Source organism: Lepisosteus platostomus, chromosome 15 (genome assembly GCF_059453375.1).
Source record: "Lepisosteus platostomus isolate fLepPlt1 chromosome 15, fLepPlt1.hap1, whole genome shotgun sequence".
NCBI lineage: Eukaryota > Metazoa > Chordata > Actinopteri > Semionotiformes > Lepisosteidae > Lepisosteus > Lepisosteus platostomus.
This window is the reverse complement of record NC_142625.1, coordinates 12,198,743-12,218,833: the sequence shown is the minus strand read 5'-3', so window position 1 is coordinate 12,218,833 and position 20,091 is coordinate 12,198,743. Positions and strand designations below refer to the sequence as shown.

Sequence of the window (20,091 nt, the reverse complement as noted above, 5' to 3'; positions counted from 1 at the left end):
GGAGATAACCCCACTATGAGACTTGTTCAGCCCAGTAAAAGAAACACCATGAGGATGACTATCCCAACTGTAAGTATCCTGCCCAGCCTAAGGGCTGGATCCCTCAGCGCTGCTCTGCATCCTGGAATGAAGCACAGCTCAGGACCTGCTTCCCTTGTACTCCTTTCTTGTGTTTCAGTTCCAGTCTGCATCCTGGGCGGTTCCAGTGGGTTGCCCAATGTCCTGTGCATCTCTTTCTTTGGGAGCCGAGCTGCAGGAATCCAGACCGAACCTGTTGAGTCCGACGCCTCATGCCGCCCTTGCTCCTGGACCCTGGCTGCAGATTTGTGCCAGACTGTCTTGCCTCCAGGGTGCAATGAAACTGCCACTCCCAATAGAGTTTAAAGCCCTAGCTCTTGGGTTCATTACATCTACAGAGTATGCCCCTGTGCCCCGGGGGATGGAGCTGGTCATAACACCGTGCAGTTTCACAACTAATTTTAAAACAGAAACTTAGAGTTAATCAAAATAATTTTCTTCTAATTGTTATTTAAAATTATTCACTGATTGTTAGAAAAGTGAATACTGTGTCTGATTTTACAATTGGCCAAACAAATTAGAAGACTACAATTTGAAACATAATAGAAACATGGTAAATTAAGACCTCCCTTAAATGTTCTTCTTTTTTGTAATCTAAGATTTAACAGGAATGTCGAAACTGGCTTGTCATTGATGAGGAGCACCTAAGCAATTCCTTTGACCCTAAAAGAACTTGTCTGAACTCCATAGTAAATCATTTTGAAGATACCTTGTTTGAGCTGATCTGCTGAGATGTGATTCTGAGCTTTAGCCTACACATTTACCTGATGCTTTCAAGTCAAAGTCAAAATTTTTCTTTCATTTATTTAATGATTTGAAGGCCAATTTTTAATATTTTCAAAGACAAAACAGAAGCAATGTTCTTAGACTTCTCCTTGATAGTCACAGATGTGCAGGACTACATCATTTTTTTCTGAATATTTTCTTAGTCCGTCCAGTGTATTCTGCACTATAAGATGAAACATCTCCAGCAAGTCATTAAACAATATAGCCTTTGTTTTATAGAGAACTGACAGAAACAGGTTAACTTAAATAACCTTGCTTAGTTAACATTTGATTGTGCTTAAAAAAGTGACCTGGTCAAACCTGAGCTATTTTTAGTAAAAGACAAATTAATTGGAAGTCCTCTGTAGATGTATTAGTTTATCTGGATTCTTTCAATTAATGCATTACCTTGAGGGAATTATATCTAGGCCACATTATAATAACTTTTAAGAACAGCGTTTCATAGGACTAAAAGTTTCATATTTATACCTTGCTGACAGAAATAATTCTTGGTTTCAATGATGTAAATGAACTTATTAAAAAACATTCAAAAAAAAAAGGTTAAAAAGGGCACACTCTTCATGGTCATTTTTTTTTTGTAAAAGTATTTTACACAATTTAAACAGTTTATTTGGCCTTCACAACAACAACAAAAAATCCACAATGTCAATGGCTTATCATTATGAGCTCCATACACACAACCTTAAAGTCAGTGACTCATGATTTCACAAACTAATATCATAGTGACAGTTTAAAAAAGCAACTTCCTGTTTGAAAACCAGTTTTAGAGCTTATGTCTATGAATAAGTTTAATTCCTTTCTATAACAGTACCACAGGACATTTTCAGACTTTCTTGGTAAGTAGTAGTTAATTTTTTCTTTCCAGTAACAGTACCAAAATGTCTTTGTATAAAATGTGATGCACCTCCTGCTTTTTGATTAATTAGAATACCAGCTTGGAAGGTTTATGTAGTTCCTGTCACCAGAAAAAGTCAGGAAGAGAATCATATTGAAATGCACCAGGCTACGGACATCAGCTGTAAACTAACATGTATTGATTGTGATGCTGGGGTCAGTAGGAACACTGTGTTAGCCTGCCTGGTCTTTGCATCTGACACATTGGAATATATTCCATTGGACTGATAAAGGTCAGAAGAATTCTTGATTTTTTTTTTAACGATTTATTTAAGCATCATGTAGTCCTGTCAGTTGGGAGTATCAAAGCAATTATTTTCTAAGAAAATGTAATTCAGAAGTATTATTACAGTACTTAGAATTAGTTTTAGAGGACAGAACTAGAAAGATACAATCATTCACAGGGAAACAACAATGAAATATTTGTTTTGGCTAAACAACCTAAAGTTTTCACTGATCTTCTGACTCAATGAAATTGTTAGATTTGTCAGAAACCCATTGAAAAAAACGGACAATTGAAGAAATAATTTGCATTTCCTAAAAGACGAAGACCACAATACCTTTCATATTGTACACTCAACAACAACAACAACAACAACAACAACAACAACAATAATAATAATAATAATAATAATAATAATAATAATAATAATAATTCTTACAATCCTATCCTTACATTTTCCAGAGCAGTGCAAATGCACAGACCCGATACACCAGTACACTTCTTCCCTCTACACCCTATTAGCTTTCTTCTTCTACTCCAAACTAGAATTTTGACCATAAGCAGTCATGGTTTCTGCTCTGCGGCTTTACCATTAAAAAAAAAAATCTTTTCCATCAGCTATTGATGACTCAGAATGAGTTCCTAAGTTTGAACTTAGATTTTTTACAAACGGCCCCTTTCCAGTGCTTAATTTGAATGTTTGTCATACAGCCATACTTTTGAAAGTATAACTTTTCTGAAATAGACGTTGAAATTTTAGCTGTGTAAGGATTTTTTTGGACACTTTGAATGTTTCACAACTGATTTTGTTTGCAAAATTGTAAAATGCTTAATTTTTTAAGTAAAGGTTCTGGATAGAATTATTATTACATTGAATATTAAAATGGTGAAAAAACTCCTTTAATTTAAAGATGCAAATAAAGCACTATCAGCTTCTGAAACTTGCTCTTGTTTGATATACAAGCATTTACAAAACTGCACCTTTAACTAAATTGCAAAGAAATTAGAAAATACAGGGCTTAGAAATTACAGACAATGCATTTTCCCAAAAAGTTAAAATAACTTGCAGACTCTCCTCAAAAATCATTTCAAGATATTTCAAATATCTTGATATTTCAAGATTTGTAATATCTCCTGTTACGACAATGTTAAAACTTTAAGCCGTTAAAAAGAAACACATTGTGTGGGCTGCTTGCTGTCTGAAAGTCCAATGTGGTAACCAAGTCTTTCCAGCTCATGAGCAAAGGAAAATGATCTTGCATCATACAGTATGTGTGCAGACATTTTTAGGGGGTAAGTGCTTTGTTAATCTCTATGGTCTGCTCTTTTATCAATGGTTTTATGTTGATTCTGGAACTTTCATTTAGATTTCTAAATGACACTAACATTTTGTATTCAGAAACCTTTTTTTCAAAGTCAAAGAATCATCTCAATAGCAATATTTTTCTACAGTAGCCCCAATTTATACATTTATATTCATCCATTTTTATCTCGATTTATCTCACATTAAAGACACCTGTTACCTTAATAATATTACGTGTGCTAATAATTCTATGCATTTTATATGGCCTTTTTCTTCATAATATTACATTATCAAAACTATTACAATAATTCAAATAGGTAGCTGCATCAACATGCATAGGCTGCAAAGGAACAAGTAGTTTATTCCATGCTGAAAAGAGAAGAAAAGAAACAACGTTTCGGTTGTGGAAGAGCATCCAAACACCTGAAGAAGGCTCCACAGCCAAAATGTTGTGTTTCTTTTCTTATCTTTTCAGCATGGAATAAACCTTTACAATAATATGTGGAAAAGAGGCAACAGACTTTCATACAAATTGTTTGTATCAGATCCGAGGTAAAACAATTAAAAAGAGTGTCAGAGGCCCTAAATATTACTGTACATTGCAGTATTACACCGTGAAGGGCAAAGATAAAACCAGCAGATACTCAAAGAGTGCTTTTTATGCCTGTTGATAAGTTTAGCTTTACATTTTTAAAAGCATGAAGTTAACACAAAATAAAATGTATTGCTCAGCCTAAAAAGTTTATGACAAAATTCAGGAATCTATAAGTCAGTAAGGGAGACTGATTCTACAGTATGTGACAAAAGTCAAATTAAATTAAATGAGATGTGAAATGTTCCTTCACATCTCTAAGCTGTACTCCTTGGTGGCTTCATGTGGAACCCTCTTATGGATCTCATAATTTGTCACTATTGGACTTGAATGACGGAAGAATCACAAGAGACCAAGAAAACTGGCAACAAGCACTCTAGCTAAACAGAAGAGTGTTTTTTTCAGAAGTGGTTCCAGTGCTTGTTTTAAAATATTGTTCTCATGTGCAGCACAGATTTACTAATATCCTGATTCAAACTAAGATGCATAGCTTTCATCATTGAATATTTTTAACATAATTCTGCAATACATATTGCTGCTTCTAAACACTATGAAAATGCAACAAAACACATTATTAAAAACTATACAGATGCTTCACTTTAAAACATGCTGAAAGATTTAGAGATACTAGCCCATAGCTTGGAAAAGTATTCAACATTTGCCAATTAATTACAAATGAAGTACAGTATATACATTTTGAAATATCTGTAATAAAACAATAAATAAACAAAAACACTTAAAGTGATGAAAAGTAGTTTAATGCAGAAAAACTGCAAAGAAAACAAACTAAAATATTTCAAATCAACATACAGTACACAATCCAGTCAACTCCATTCCTAATGTCAAGCATTGTGGATGGTGGTTGCAGCACTATGTTATATTGATCCACCCTGGTGACTACTGCCCACCAGGTGGGTTTACAGCAAGCAAGGATACAGGATAAAGTCGATTTCAAAACAGTATTCTCAAGAGGTAAACTGGTAAAAAAGCCAGGCATTTATTAAATTAACAAGGAGCACTACACTACAGTACAGTATATAACAATCAATTAGAACTAATCTACAAAATAACCACTTGCTTAGTCCATCAACAAGTTAGAAAGAGTAGATGTATTTTTCTTTCCCTTGACTTTCCACAAAGAATCCAATACTTTATTCCTGATCGAGTCAATGTTAATTGCAGATACTCCTTAATCAGTTTTCCAAGAAGTTAATATAGTTTATAATAACTTAACTTAATAATAAGTTAAGAAGTTAATGATAACACTATCCTCCTTCGTGTTCAAAATTGAATATTCCCATGAGTGTTTAAAACATATTTCAAATTATTCAAAGTCTATGGAGTTTGAATACTACACCCTTGACTTGACTACATCCTCAGTGTAGTCAAGCTTTGTACCAGCATAGGAACTTTGTTAAAGAAATCTGAACAAGAGAAAGAACTGCCCAGGCTGCAACTAATTACCATATTACCTTATCCTTATCCTTATTAACAAAAATGTGTAACTGATTTCCTGGAACAATAAATCCAGCAATTAAACAAATTTTTAGTGTGACTTGTGACTTGTGTCACTAAACACCCGTGTGACACAAACACCTGTTTGTGTTTGTACTCCTATCAAACATTGTATGCCTACAGTTTGGGCTTTTACTGTAAGTGCAGATAATGTTCAGGGTATTTATGAAATCATTCACTTGTAAACCAGGAAAACTGTTGATAAATCCAGTTCAAGATTTTGCCACATTCTTACTGGGTTTACATTCACAGAAAATAGAATGTTAAGAAATGTATAGTAAGAAATACATACTGTATACATGCAATAACACATAATCTCCTGCTACCATTTTTTTAAGGATTTTTTTTAAGGTCTTGCAGCTACATACGGTATACTGTACACCATTTAAACTGAAAACAAATCTCTCATTGAAAGAAAACCACTTGAGATAGGGTGTTTCTTATTGATTGGAATGATAAAATGGAAGCTATTTTAAAGGTAAACTATAGGTCACTGCTTCACTTTAATTTAAAAATCCTGCTATGTAAGGTGTTATTTTTATTGTATATACAGTATATGCCTTTAGGCACAACATTTAATGGAAAGTAGTTTATGTAATATAGATTATACACCAGACAAAGTCCATTCTGTCAGATCTTAAAATGTAAAAGCTGAAAGCACTGAAGGTCACATTTTTACAGAACTGTTTGTCTTGATTTTTCAGGCTCTAAATATTAATCTAAAATGTTCCCTCTCACTGTGCATTTTTAAAGTTGAACAATTATAACAAGCTATATTCCAACTTTACATTGCATGTAAAATAACACACAAACAACCCACACAAGCCAAAAGAATGGTGTATGATAATGACCGTCTGTTTTCTGCAGAAACAACGATCTAAAACTACTGTTGCTGGTGTTTGTCTCAAGGCTGCTCTGCATTTATGAAGTTAAAGATGTTATATTTTGTGACTTGCACACGTTAATGTGTTCTATTATCTACCCATGCTTCAGGGGACAATTTATAAACTTAACATCAGCAGGCACAGCAGAGGTTCAAACACTGCCCGTGCAAATGAGTCAAATTCTTGCATTTGATACAGAACTATCAATTGAATCATGCAAAAGCTATGTTCTAGCAGAAATATTTGTAAAATAACACAATATTGTGATATCTAATTAATAGTAATTGATCTTTAAAATAAGAACAATATAAAAATAAAATAATTATTTGTTATACTGTATATAACAATCTCAATACAGAATAAAGCAGTGAAGATCATTAATGCTGTGCTTTACTGACAGTTCATACTTTATTGTGTTTTTAGCTTTAAACAATTATGTGTGATAACAGTAAAAAGTGGATGATATAGTGGTCTGAAAGCAGAGGTAAGTAAATAAAAATAATTTTGGTCTATATTACTTACAGTATAATCAATGCTATCCAATATACAAGTACAGACAAGCATTGCTAATAATGTTGTTCAGAACATTTTGCTGTGGTTTGAACACCAGAGATAAAATGCATTCCAACTTTCTTTATTCTATTATTCAAATGAAACAAACTAATTTCCCCCGCATTTATATGTGATTATAGCATTTGCTATACTGTGTTTTTTGTCATTGCATTTTTTCCAGTGTTCTTTCTCTTACTATTCACTGCTGTTAATCAATACATTAATAATGCTACTATATTTTATATTTTGTTAATAACAAAGACAAAACAGAAAATAACACTTTATTACAACACTGCAGGGATTTACAAGTTCATTCTTTTTATATTAAAGGTTCGGGGTGATTGTTCTGCCAACGAATACACTATGATAAGACAACTATTTTGTTTGCAGTATATTTGTGAGTTGTGTGGGAGGGGGACAGGAGTTTGCTTGCTCATACTAAAACCTGTGGTGTGGAACACACACATTGAGTCATTGAACCTTAATGCACATGAGTTCCCCAAGTAGCACATCATGAGACCAATGATTTATCATTAACATGAAAAGAAATATTTAAATCTGTCCTGATTCCCAGAATTCAATGTACACTCTATAATACATACAGTACAGATGTTGCTGTGGGTAAGATCATTGAAATAATGGCAACACTCAATGTTTTTTGTCTGCAAAAAAATATTTATCAACATTTTATAATAGGAATATATTAAGAAGTTATTAATAGATTGACATAAATTAGATAATTAGATAATAATCAAACTCTACAGTAGATCAGTTGCATAGTCATTACAAAACACTAGTTCTGTCCATTGCAGGACTAAACTATCTATCTAACCCTTACTCTGGCTTGTTCCATCTACAATTAAATTAGAAATTTAGATTAGTTTCCATTTACAAAGAATACTTTAAAATAGCTTTATAGAAAAAATAGGAATGCATAAGAAAGAAATGTGAATGCTTTGATATTCCATTTGTAATAAAACCAAGATGTAACACTTCTCCTCATGTAGCATCAACTGTTTTCCTTCACCACTTTAAAGGGGTTAACAAGCAGTGTGCTTCTGTGTACTAAATGATGCAGTTCAGTGAACTGTTTTTGGTCAGATACCTTGCAGAAAATAACTGCGCATGTGTTCCTGGAGAGTTGTGTGATGCATGTATTTTAATAAGGTGAAAAACAAATAGCCTCATAACATTGTCATGAGACAAGCCTTTTAACATAATGTGACTTGTCACTAAAAACTATAACAACAACAACAACAACACTAATGTAAGAAAACCGGCTCAGGGACGCCAAATATGTAATGATTCATAGCCGTTCAGGGACGCCAAATATGTAACGTTGCCATAGCCAAAATGTAATGTAGTGGCTCTCTGAAGGCACCAGTTCTGTAGGGTTTGGGCATTTACTGAGACAATTATTAATTGTAGCAGTAAATCACAAAGTTGATTCTTTTGATGGCTTTAGAGTCCAACCATGCGATATAACTCAAACAACGCACACACACAGGTACTAATACACGAGGATACATTTATTAATACATAGAATATGCATGTAAACCTAACAGATCTTATCGAGAGGGTTATCAGAATACAAAAGGTATATATTCAGTCAGTTACAAAGTGTTACACATATCAAGAGGACATGCGTTCAGTATATCATTCATTAAGACCGTTTCGTAAATGAACTTGATTATAACTTCTACATTAGATACTCAAAACAAGTACATAACTCTTAGGAATTAAATTGATATCAACTGGTTGGGATAACAATTGAATTCTCGAGCAGTAATGCATTGAAGTTGAATACTCATCCAATCTCTGGGGATTCAGATCTCCTGCGGGCACAAAGAAACAGTTGCAGGCTGTTGCTGTCCAATCCGCGCTCTCTGGCTCGGTGCCAGGCTGTGCTGTGCGGTTTGCGACGGTGCGCTGCAGATGCTGCTGACCGGCTAGTTAGTGTTGGCTTTAACTAGCAAAGTTTGTGCACAGGAGAAAAGATGACTGTGGGTCCCAGCAAGTCAGGAAGAGGACCGGTTCGTTCCTGATGAAGAGCTAGTTCTGAATAGTGATTCAGCTGTCCACAGTTCCGACCTGTTCATGAGGCCTGCTGCTGTTGCTAGCCTCGGGTGGATCCTCTGGTTACTCTCTGGCAACCTCCGCTCTAGACTCTTAGAACAAATGAAAGTTCTGGCACTCGGACACACTAGCCGTTCCATGGTTGTCCGGGGTGAGTCTCAGGATGGTCAGGAGGCGCTCTGTGAGAATGTCCTGCCCTTGGGAGCCTTCTGCTCCTGGGCCGTCCTGCCCTGGAATTCTCCTTTGAATTCCCTTTAGAAAAGTCCACAGAATTCTCCAGAATCCTACTGAATCTTACTGAATCTCACAGGCTCTCTATGTTGCCTGTTTTTACCTGGAGGAACTTCAGCTCGTTGATTGGCTGAAAGTTCCATGGGCATCAGAGTCCCACGTGGGTTACTCGGCCCTACCAGTCCCTGATTGGTTGATCAAGGTGAGATATGAGTCACTTACATCTGACACTTGGGAATGCAGTCCAGATGTCCATCTGGCACTCCCTAAACAGATAGGCGCCAATGGATGACCATTGATCATGATAGCCAGGCTTAGCTAAGTGCATCCCCCTTTGGGAGCTGTCCTAGGACCTTAAACCACCCTGCATGAATAGTCTCTCTGTGGCTGCACCACAGAGATGAACAGAGAAATGGGGCCTAATTTGGGAAAGCTCAGAAACACTTAATTCTGCCTTATTAATAAGCCTCGCCGCTACACTAATAAGCATTCATAAGTGTGTTGTACCTATACATAATGCATATTTTAAATAAGTTAATATTTTAATAAAGTTGCTCTACAGCACTAATTCTACTCAAAATATAAATTAAAATTACATCCTGAAGCTTTTAAGATACATACATATAGTGTATATGAAATGTCTTTTTTAAGGATGGGATTTTCCTTTCCCCTCATTCCTATGAAGAATTCAAATCACCTTATATTTTTTTTCCATCATAATGGTTTCTGATTTAGTGTCAGCAGTGTTCTTTTTTAATTTTTCCCTGAAAGACTCCTGTCTCTCAAGCAGTGCTGCTATCAGTAGTAGCACTGCTTCACGTAAATCAGGGTAGCAATTGCTGGCTCCAGCAGCTGAAATGAAAGCAATAGTTAGGTGCCTGTTTTGGCAGTAAGTAAGTAATTCAGTCACCACAGGGCAAACAATTATATACAGGGGTAAGTGCACTATGCTAGCAGCGTCCTATTATTCTCTTCAGTTTTTTTATCTTTTTTATTGTCAGCCCATTTTAAAGTTAGATAGGAACTGTAGTGAAATGTTTTGGGCCCAAGTTAGACTGATCAGCATCATCATTCTGAAAGAAAATGGAACTGAGCTTGAAAGAACTGCAGGAGACCTGTGAGCTTGAAGTAACAGTTATCAGATCTGAATGTTAGAAATATACTGTGGCATATAGATCCTTGTGGCATACTAGTACAAATAATACTGGGTTTATCAGATAATAATCAAATGCCTTTGCAAATATTTAGAAGGGTGAAAGCTTCCAACTGTAACCTTCTCTCCCTTAGTTCCAACCATACTGTACTATTTTCTTTCCTTTAAACCTCTGCATTTCTTCACGAGAGACTGTAACTTGTGGTTATGTCAAATCTAAATTAAAATGCTAACTTTAAAATCTGCTATTCAACACTGTTTTATCAGTAAGACAAAAAACACTTTCATAGCAATTAGAAGTAACCTGACCTCATGAAAACCACTGATAATTATATATAGATTGTGTGGAAACAGCTGCTGTCACAATAGTGTACTTGAGAATGAGAATGATCTGTAACACTGGTACTATTTAAATTTGACAGTAAATGGTAAATTAAAAATAGCACTGTGGTGTCAGCTTATATCTTAGCAATAGTGTGGACCTTTATACCCTATGATTAAAACACTCAGTTTAAGAGTTTTACAGAACTTGCCCCAGACATATTTTTGAGATATATAAAATGAAAATACAAGGATTTCCATGCATTATGCTTCAGTTGACACATGCACGGACCATGTTGGCTTCGTTGATCAGACAACCAGTTTGTAAAGTTAATACAAATCTCATTAAAAAACACTTTTGCCTTTTTCATGATCAGCACATTGTTGCAGTTAAAATGAGCTGACTAATTTGTTTTTGGTTTCCTCAGTTTCAGCCCAACCAAACTCTTGAAATTGTCACTAACTATCATAACAACAGTGTGTGGAGGCATGAGAAGGCAGTTGTTGGTCTGGAAGCTATATTTTGTAAATGCTAACCACATTTCTCATTGTGTTTGTCTTTTGGACTGCTGTGTAAAAGAGGTTTTATTTTGTTTTCTGAGGTATTGTGAAAAAAGTGTTTGTGATGCAAGAAGCTGTTGACTTTTCTCTGTCATTGTGGTTGTAATTCCACCAGCAAAAATATTTATCTCTGACGTTTATCTCTACTATCTCAGTGGTATGTAGTGTCGTTATTAAAGTGAAATTCAGCTTCAGCCTACAGTTTACCTGGCTTTTCCAGAGCTGGCCAATAATTTTAACTTGCATACTGTACTGTCTCACACAAAAGCACTAATTGGCTTTGCTTCTAATAGAGACAACAAAAGTACTTTTCTTATGGGTGACTAAAGAAGTGAGGAGACCAGCCACTTTTGTCATGGGGATAAACCCCATGTGTTTGGTAGGTGGGGAGAAACAAGAGCACCCAATGAAAACCCACATAATCATAAAAAGAATGTGAAAAAAACTATACAGATAGTAGATAATTGTCCTTATCTACTTATAATTGGTGGAGATAATTAGACAACTAGATTAGACAACTAGACAACTAGATAATTGGTGGAGCTGCAAGGTCTGAGGCAGCAGTGTTTTCCCCTGTCACTGCGCTATCCTGGTTTTGTTTAATACATTTTATCAAACTGTATATATTTATAAATACTATTTTTGGAATGTTTATTGCTAATAGAGGCAACAAAGAGTTCAACAATATGTCTCCATTCATTTTTATTTGTGCTTTACTTTTATTTAATCCTCCACAATTCAGACCAGTGCCTGAGGAGTTCCAGTATCTTCCATTAGCTTCCTTGATTCAGATATACAATAGGCCAGTGGTGCTTAGAAACAGTTTAACTTTCTGCTTTTACTTTTTAAATTTATATTTAATTTTAAACATAAACATAATATATTCCTGTTACAGGAATTTATAGTAAATGTAAAAAATAATTATACAACACAATATATGTATTCCTGGAACAGATTTAGGTGTTAAATTGTAACACATGAACACATTGTTTTAAAGTGTATCGCCACTACTTTAAAACATTTTTGTATATTATATATATACAGATTATTAAATAAAAGGGAGTCACTGTTAAGTACTGCAACCAATTTAGCATCCCTTCGCAGGCTGAAGAAATAAACTAATCTAAGTTACATTCTCTTCTGTGTTTTTAGTCCTCTCCACTGTGGTATGCACAACCAGTTATTCTCATAATCCTACTTGTGAGAAGATAAGAAATGAGAAACTTAATTTTGCAGAATTCTCCAATGCTGTGGACTGGTGAGTGGTACCGCAGTGTGAGCGGTCCTGAAATAGTCCTTGTTGCTTGAAAAGTACAGTACACAGACCAATATAAAATTTAGTTTCTTGCTAAATTCCTACTTAAAAAAACTACAACTGTATTTTCACAGATTTAGAATACATACTGTAAATATGATATTCTTCTTATTTTCTACTGTATTTCTAACAGCCAATTTTCATTTAAGGTACCATAGTCAGTGGTCTTGTTAGTTTTGTTTGAAAAGGGAAGGACAGAATCATGGGATACTGACTACAACATTTCCTCTATACAGTGCATACATGACTAAAAAGCCACTCTGGACGTGTGCTTATGAAACTATTGCGCTCCCAAAAAAGGTATTATGACTGCAAAGGATTTTTGGCCCTGGGGATCACATAATGCTGCTATTTCCCTCACTGGAGTGCAAGCTTTACGCGAGATGGCAGGGACCCTACAAAATCCGTGAACGGACCGGGGGCAGTCAAGATATACCATCCGGACCACCGAAAAAAGGAAAAAATCTCCGGTATATGAGAGAATATTCAACGAACGAAGAGAATAAGTCCTCTTGTGAATAGAGCACTTGGTTCAGTAGCTGGCTTGTGAACCCACTCGGTTCTCAGCTTGAACGACGTCTGTGGGCGCATGGGGACCTTAAAGCCCAGCCCTAATTAGCCTCCGGTGTGGTAGCTGCGCATTCCCACGCGCCACGGAATGGGGAGTGCGGTGGGAGGTGTGCTCCACTGTCACAATAGGTAGGTAGGTCCCCTTTTCAGGCCATAAAAGCCCACGGGGGAAAAGGCCACCATTTTTCTCAACCATCCAATACTAGAGGTGTAGGTTATGTGGTCAGCATCTGGCTCTGGCCGGCCTATTACACCTGGAAGGATTAACTCCTGGTACTCAGTTAGAAAGCAGGCTGAGTGGACCTGGACGCCATCTGGAAGGAATTACAGCAAACTACATCTCTTGCCCCTACCTGGTATTGAACCCGGGACCTTCCAGTCAGGAGCTAGACGCCCTTGTCGTCTGAGCTACCACAGTTCCGTGATTGTAATAATACCTTTTTTAATTTGTTAATTTTTGCCTAACGTAAATCCACATCATGTTCTCTCTTCCTCTATAACTACTGTAGTTATGCATTGAAGTTATACAATGCATAAACCTACTGAATTAGTTTGAATAATTATTTTATATGTATTCCTTACACAAAGTTTGTCATCCTAGGTTATTTTCTAAACAGTAATTAAATTTGTTTTAATGACTACTGGCCTACCTGATCAAGTTTAGCATATTTCCAAACTGATTAATTCTCTAGATAAATGAATCCCTTAATGAAATGCGAGCAATTAAACTAAAAGCCCTATCAAATAGTTCCTGTCACTCAACACTGTGACATTTAATTGAATTTTTTTCCATTCCCCAGTTCTTTTTCTCTCTCATACAAATCCATTTAAAAACAGATCAGGTTGCATGAACACAGAGAGCAGATGATACTTAATCAACTAATTGACACAACAAAGACCTTTTTAATATGTTTGTCCAATTAAAGCTTATGCACAATTTAATAATGTTGGAGTTTCTTGTGTTAATGCTAAATTATTAAAAACTGATTTAAACATCTGAGTCTCATGGCTATTCAGCTTTATTAAAGTTTTGGAGCACAGAGTATTTTGCTTGTGGCAGGAGATGTGTTGGTGTACATACATTTTGTATAACTGGCTGAAAAAATAGGCCCTAACTCAAGACTCAGGACTGGATCAAATCAGACCTACACAATAAGTGTAAATTTGAATTTTAGTGCAGGATGGTGGCTTTCCAATTACCGGAGTCATTTGCTTCTATCTGAGAAGAGGTAACCTGACATCAAGCACTATATTAGAATTTACTGTAACCTGAGTTTAGGAAGAGTTCAGGAAACTGATGTTTATCTACCCTTTCAACATAAACATGAAATAACTGTATGTTATATGTATCTTCTTGTATGTGTTTCTTCTTTTCTGATCAGTACAAGTATTGCTAATTCAATTTAGATAGATAGATAAGACTTTATTGATTCCGAAGGGAAATTGAGGTGTTACAGCAGTCCAGCCCAAGACAAGCAAAAACAGCCCAAGACAAGGAAAAACAGACATCAGAATAGACAAAAAATTAAAATATGTACATAAATACAAAATAAATATAAAATAAATACATAGGTGTGTGCAAAATATGCTCATAGTCACTGTAAAACAATAAAATATGTGCAAAATGTGCATAGTTATATACAAGATTGAGTGTCCAAAAAGTACAATAGTGCAACATGCTGTCCATAGACGAGCAGATGAAGGGCTAGCAGTCTTAGCCTAGGAGAGTGTTATACACCCTGACACCACTCCAGCTATATCATCCAGGTGTAGCCCTAAGTACTTGTAGGACTGCACCACCTCTATGTCCTCACCCTGGATGGAAACAGGATTCAACAGAGAATTACAGTATTCCTTCGAAAGTCCATGACCAATTCTTTAGTCTTGCTGGTGTGGCACTGACCAGGATTCTTAAGTTGTGGTGTGAAAATTGCTAAGTCTTAATGGGATTGGGCAGATCTGAGTCAACCTCGGCTTGCTTAGAGTCCCCATGTCACTTGTCAGGCCTTTGTGAGCTTGTTTTAATGTCAGTGAGAGCTGTCTACTATAGGTGGTGTGGGGCTTGTAGTAGCAGATAGTTTCACAGTACAATAGACAAGACATGAGCTGAGCTGTCAGACAAATGACCATTTTCTATTAGTGGTGTGTAAAATGAAAATTATACTTAGAAATGGAAACATTAATTATCAGAATGGAATAAATAGAAATGGAAGCTGTGCAGTAAAGTTATCACACATTTTGTACATTAAATGCAACCGCAATAAGGAAAATTGACTAACACTGAAGAGTAATGTGTCAGGACATCGGGAGAGAAATTTCATGTTTACCCATTACTCTTCTTTTATGAGATGTGATTTTGTTTTTTTTACATAAACATTCTTATTATGATAACAGTCTTTACCTACTTTTCAGTCAAGAAGGTAAAGAGAAGCCCTTGATGTGGCATGCAGTTCATGATTTTGTTTAATGAAAACACTAGAGAGGGCTATTCTGAAATCATTTTTGATAACTGAAGAGCCCTTGAAATAAAATTAGCTTCATTGAGCTCAGAGTAGTTTTCAGTAAACTTTAAGGAGAAGGGTATTTGTTAATATCTTTGTGAAATACCAATGGTTTAAAAAAAAAAATGCTATGACATTTACCTTAGCTAAAGGCATTTATTTTTTATGTAATTATGTAGGGATGTAGATACTAATTGCTGAATAAATAAAACAACTTACAGTCTTATTATCACACTGTAAGAACAATTTGCTGTTTGCCTGATGCTAAATTATCTATAAACCCTTCATTTTAGTGTAACCCTAAATTTTCATTGTAATGTTGAGACCTTTCAGGACTGATCTTTAAGGGCACTGTTGTGAACCTCATAAATCTTGTAAAATCAAGCCCCTTCAATTTCCCAGTAGTGTGGGATGATTTCTTGGCATCTGTCAGAACTGCAGTCATTAGAAAAATCTTTACTGTTGGTGGCCAGTCTTTGCACATCACTTCATAAGTTCAATTATCATTTGTGGGGTTTTCCCAGCCAAAGATTCCTGATTAAATTATAGCATGTGCTCTGAAAAGGACAGGTCATTGAAGATGTAATGTTACACTTTTTTGGTTTGCTACAGCTTGAACAATGTGTCTCACAATTTGACTTTGACATTCTTTGACTTGCTTCATGTTGACATTTTCTTGTATTTTATTAACAAGCCCCATGTGCCATGTATTACTGTGCTGTAATCTTGCTGGCATGTAAAGCAACAGATCTAATAAAAAATACTGATGAGTGATGTGGGGAGAAACTCAGATCCTTGTTTTTGTCTGTAGGTGCAAAGCTCTACCACCAACAGCACCACTGTTTATATTATTCAGTTCATTTTCATCCATTTTCTTTGTTTAACTCTAGACAGAGTGTTGAATAGACAGTTACTACTAATGCAAAAACCAGCAACTGTGGCAATTCGTCAACCATGAACATCTTCTTCTATCCCTGAACCTTCAGTGTCTTTTCTTTAGTTGTGGTTTCCTTACATAGAAAACTTTTATGCATTCCTTAAGCATCATGAGTTAAACTATATAGTCAAGTGCATGCAGTCAACCTATGCCTTAGAAATTTGTTTTATTTTGTTTAATATTTTTTAATTTTAATTGACATCATCTATGAAATTATGTTACTTACGGTACTTATGTCGCATAACCACTTGCATAACAGTAATTTTGCATTTGTCCCACCAGAGTCTTATACAAATGTACATTTCCCATGGAAGCTGCTATTGAACTGATCATTTTCAAACACAGTTCTCAATGAACACAGTTCTCTCTTTCAATGGGCTTGTCACTATAATTCTTAACATTAACATCCTTAAACCTTTAATATACCACAAATGTTTTGCTTTGTTAATCCACTAGAGGATAAAGCAGTTGGAAGTCTTATACTGCATAAAAATAAAAGCATGTCTTGCATTGAGAAACACTGAGTAGTTTAAGGAGGATGCATGAACTGCACTTGGAAAGTAATTAATGAGGTGCAATAGCATGTAAGAGTAAGCTATCAAACAAAAAGGAGTCAAGACCAGCCTTTATCCCCTCTAGTGAGACAAACTTATTACTAAGTGCATTTTTTGACCATGTGAGAAACTTGGCTGAATTGTGTCTGCTTAATTTTTTAGAGACGGGACATGTCCAGCGTGTTAACCAGCATGTGTGGAGCAGACACTGGGTTCTGAGGGAGAAAGAGGAGGGGACATACAATACTAGAGATCGTAAAGAAGAAATTAAACATCAGGTATGGCAGACATGTTTAGCTGAAGTTGGATTAATATTATTCAGACAGCTTGAACAAAAATTGAATCACGGAGTCTTCAAAAAGGGTGACATGGGAAATCCCAAGGAGAGGGAAAAGTAAAATAATTGTAACTTTTATGACAGCTGTTGAAAACAGTGTGTTGTTTCTAAATGCAGCCTATTCTTAAGCATTGAAAATCACAGAACACCCGAAATACCCAAAGTTTAATTAAGCACAATATTATCACTAACCCCTGTATCAACAGTTAAATTTTGCCAGAATGCTCATAACACTATAACACCAGGAAGTTTCAGCATTTTCCCTTCTTTCACAATTTGTAATATTTCTTTGTAGATTTCTGATTGTAATGTCAGCAATCTAAGCAGATCTAAAATACATTTGTAAAACTGTCTCTTATCACTACCTCATTTACTTACATTTGATTAGAAGAGTATTTTTTGATGCCTACATTCTTATTCAAGAAATATTTTTTTTTTTGCTTTCTTAGTACATTACATTCAGATAAGTGTGTTTGCTTTTTTGCCCTGTGGTTCTGTGGTTCCCACAGTTATAGCACATATTATTAGGTTTATGACTAAATGCTACAGCTAGAACTTAACTGAAACAGCAATGCGGGTTTGCAAAACCTGACCTAAATTCTATTAACAGCTGCAGAACAAAAGGCCACAATTGTGAGTCCAGTGGCATTTCAGGAGCTCTGACAGCAATGACTTTTATACTTTCTGGCAACTAGAAAGCAAAATAGTATTGCGTGTTAATAGACACTTCAGCAGATTTTACCAGATTTTACCTAACAGTAATGTGTAGCATGCTACTTTGAAATAAGATACAGAATGTGCATTAACAACCTGCTGTTACTGGACAATGTTTTTATTCATTTTTTTCCTCATTGTTAGACACATACTGCAGTTAATGTGCTTCCATGTGATTCATGACATGGAATGGATTCATTTACAAAGTTTTGCTCTTTTTTAGGTGGGAGGGTGAGTGAAAGGTCAATGAGAACCACGCACCACCACAGACTCATCTTGTACGAGCTGCCTCCATTTCCTGAAAGCCTACTAAAAAGCCTTCTCTCTGATTCTAATTTGCTACTTTTATCATTTAGACATTCCATTTCTGTCAACGACGTAACTGTTGTACATTTCTGAAATGCAGAGCTGAATTAGCGAATACAATAGAACAACAACATTTAATTCTATGTCGTTGCAGTTTGTGCCACTTTTTCTGTCTATGTACTGTACCATTAGCTTTGTTACTTCTTACTTCTTATGCAATCCTTCTTCACTTAACACTGTTGTAGATTTAAAAATTCCTCCACAGAATAATTGTTGCACACTGCAGATTAAAAAATAAAATGATAACATGAATCAATAGTTCTGTGGAAGCATTGTGTTTCTTTTAAGAAAAAAATGATGGGAGGAAAAGCTTGAAATAAACCTGCAGCTTAGCCTCTGGGGAAAACAAATGGTTTAATTAATGAGATATTAGAAAAGACAGATGCATTTCACACAGGCATCATATTTTTTAAGTACATATGCGGCATACAAAAACAAAGTCAGAGAGAGGAAAGCTGGTGTTTGCTTCGTACATCGATAACAACGATGGCTGGCTTCCAGAAGAAAAAAAGGAATAAACAACATTTCTGTGCACTGCTCACTGCACTACTTTCCTGACATTATCCTCTCCAACAGATTTCTGTTCTCAATTGAAGGACCTACTGAAGCCTGGTCCAAATAAAAAATGCTCTACAATAAATAAGCAGTTTAATGGCTTGGTGTCTATTTCTTTTTATCCCAAAAAGCTAGAAAAAAATCATCCGACGAATAAGTATTGCCTTTAATTATGTTTAAATTAAATCTACATTTATAAAAAATGTAGATGAAAAACAATGACTAAAAGAAGAAATGGTTGATGGTTCTCCTCTTTCATAGTTTGGACAAACAGCAGGGATCTCATATAATGAAAACACAGAGGACTGTGATCTAGTTTTGGGGGAAAGGAATAAATGCTTTTTACTGCAGGTCATGGCTGGCCCAGAGATGAACTAAGTGATAATAATTGAGTTAAAAAGGTAAACAAATTGTGGCAGAGTTCACAAAGTGGAAGAAAGCAACTGATTTATTTAAAAAAATAAATGTCAGACCTAATCTATTGTATAGAAAAAATATCATTTTGAAATGTTTTAACAGTTAATTTTAATTTAGGTCTGAGCAACACAGCCAATTTGAGAAAAGCAATTTAAAACACATTAAAACATGAAAATCATATAAGCTCAGTTTAACTGTAGACACAGAAACACATAGCTTACTTTAAAACATAACTATTGAAAACAACATGCATTTGTTTTGTTTTGTTCATTTTTATAACATGGATATACTCAAAGAACGAGGTCTAATTTTTGAAGGTCTGATTTCTGCAGTTAACTATAGTCAACCAACAAACAGAAAGTGAAAACAAATGTAGTTGGGAAAAGAACAGTATTTTAAGTTCAATGTGTCAAAAATCATGAAAAAATAATTTTGTTTTCAAGTAATATTGTTTTCAGAAATACAAGCATTTTGAAATATTGAACACATTGATACATCAGCTTGTTTAGGTATTATATAATTACAAGTTGGACGGACTGTTAGAAATACACACTGTATATTTAATACATATATATTTAATGTAATCGTTGCAACACTACATTCTATTAAATAAAATTCGATTTTGAACTGACAGCACCAGTTGAAAACTTCTTCTG

General features: G+C 35.2%; 1 long non-coding RNA gene across 1 annotated transcript; it reads left to right on the top strand.

Annotated features, from left to right (window-relative positions):
• Positions 1-1,592: 1,592 nt before the first annotated feature.
• Positions 1,593-18,719, top strand: LOC148647996 (uncharacterized). Its single transcript, XR_015926771.1, has 3 exons — positions 1,593-1,700; positions 17,209-17,324; positions 18,321-18,719. It is a non-coding gene; the product is annotated as an uncharacterized LOC148647996 (long non-coding RNA).
• The last annotated feature ends 1,372 nt before the right edge of the window (positions 18,720-20,091 follow it).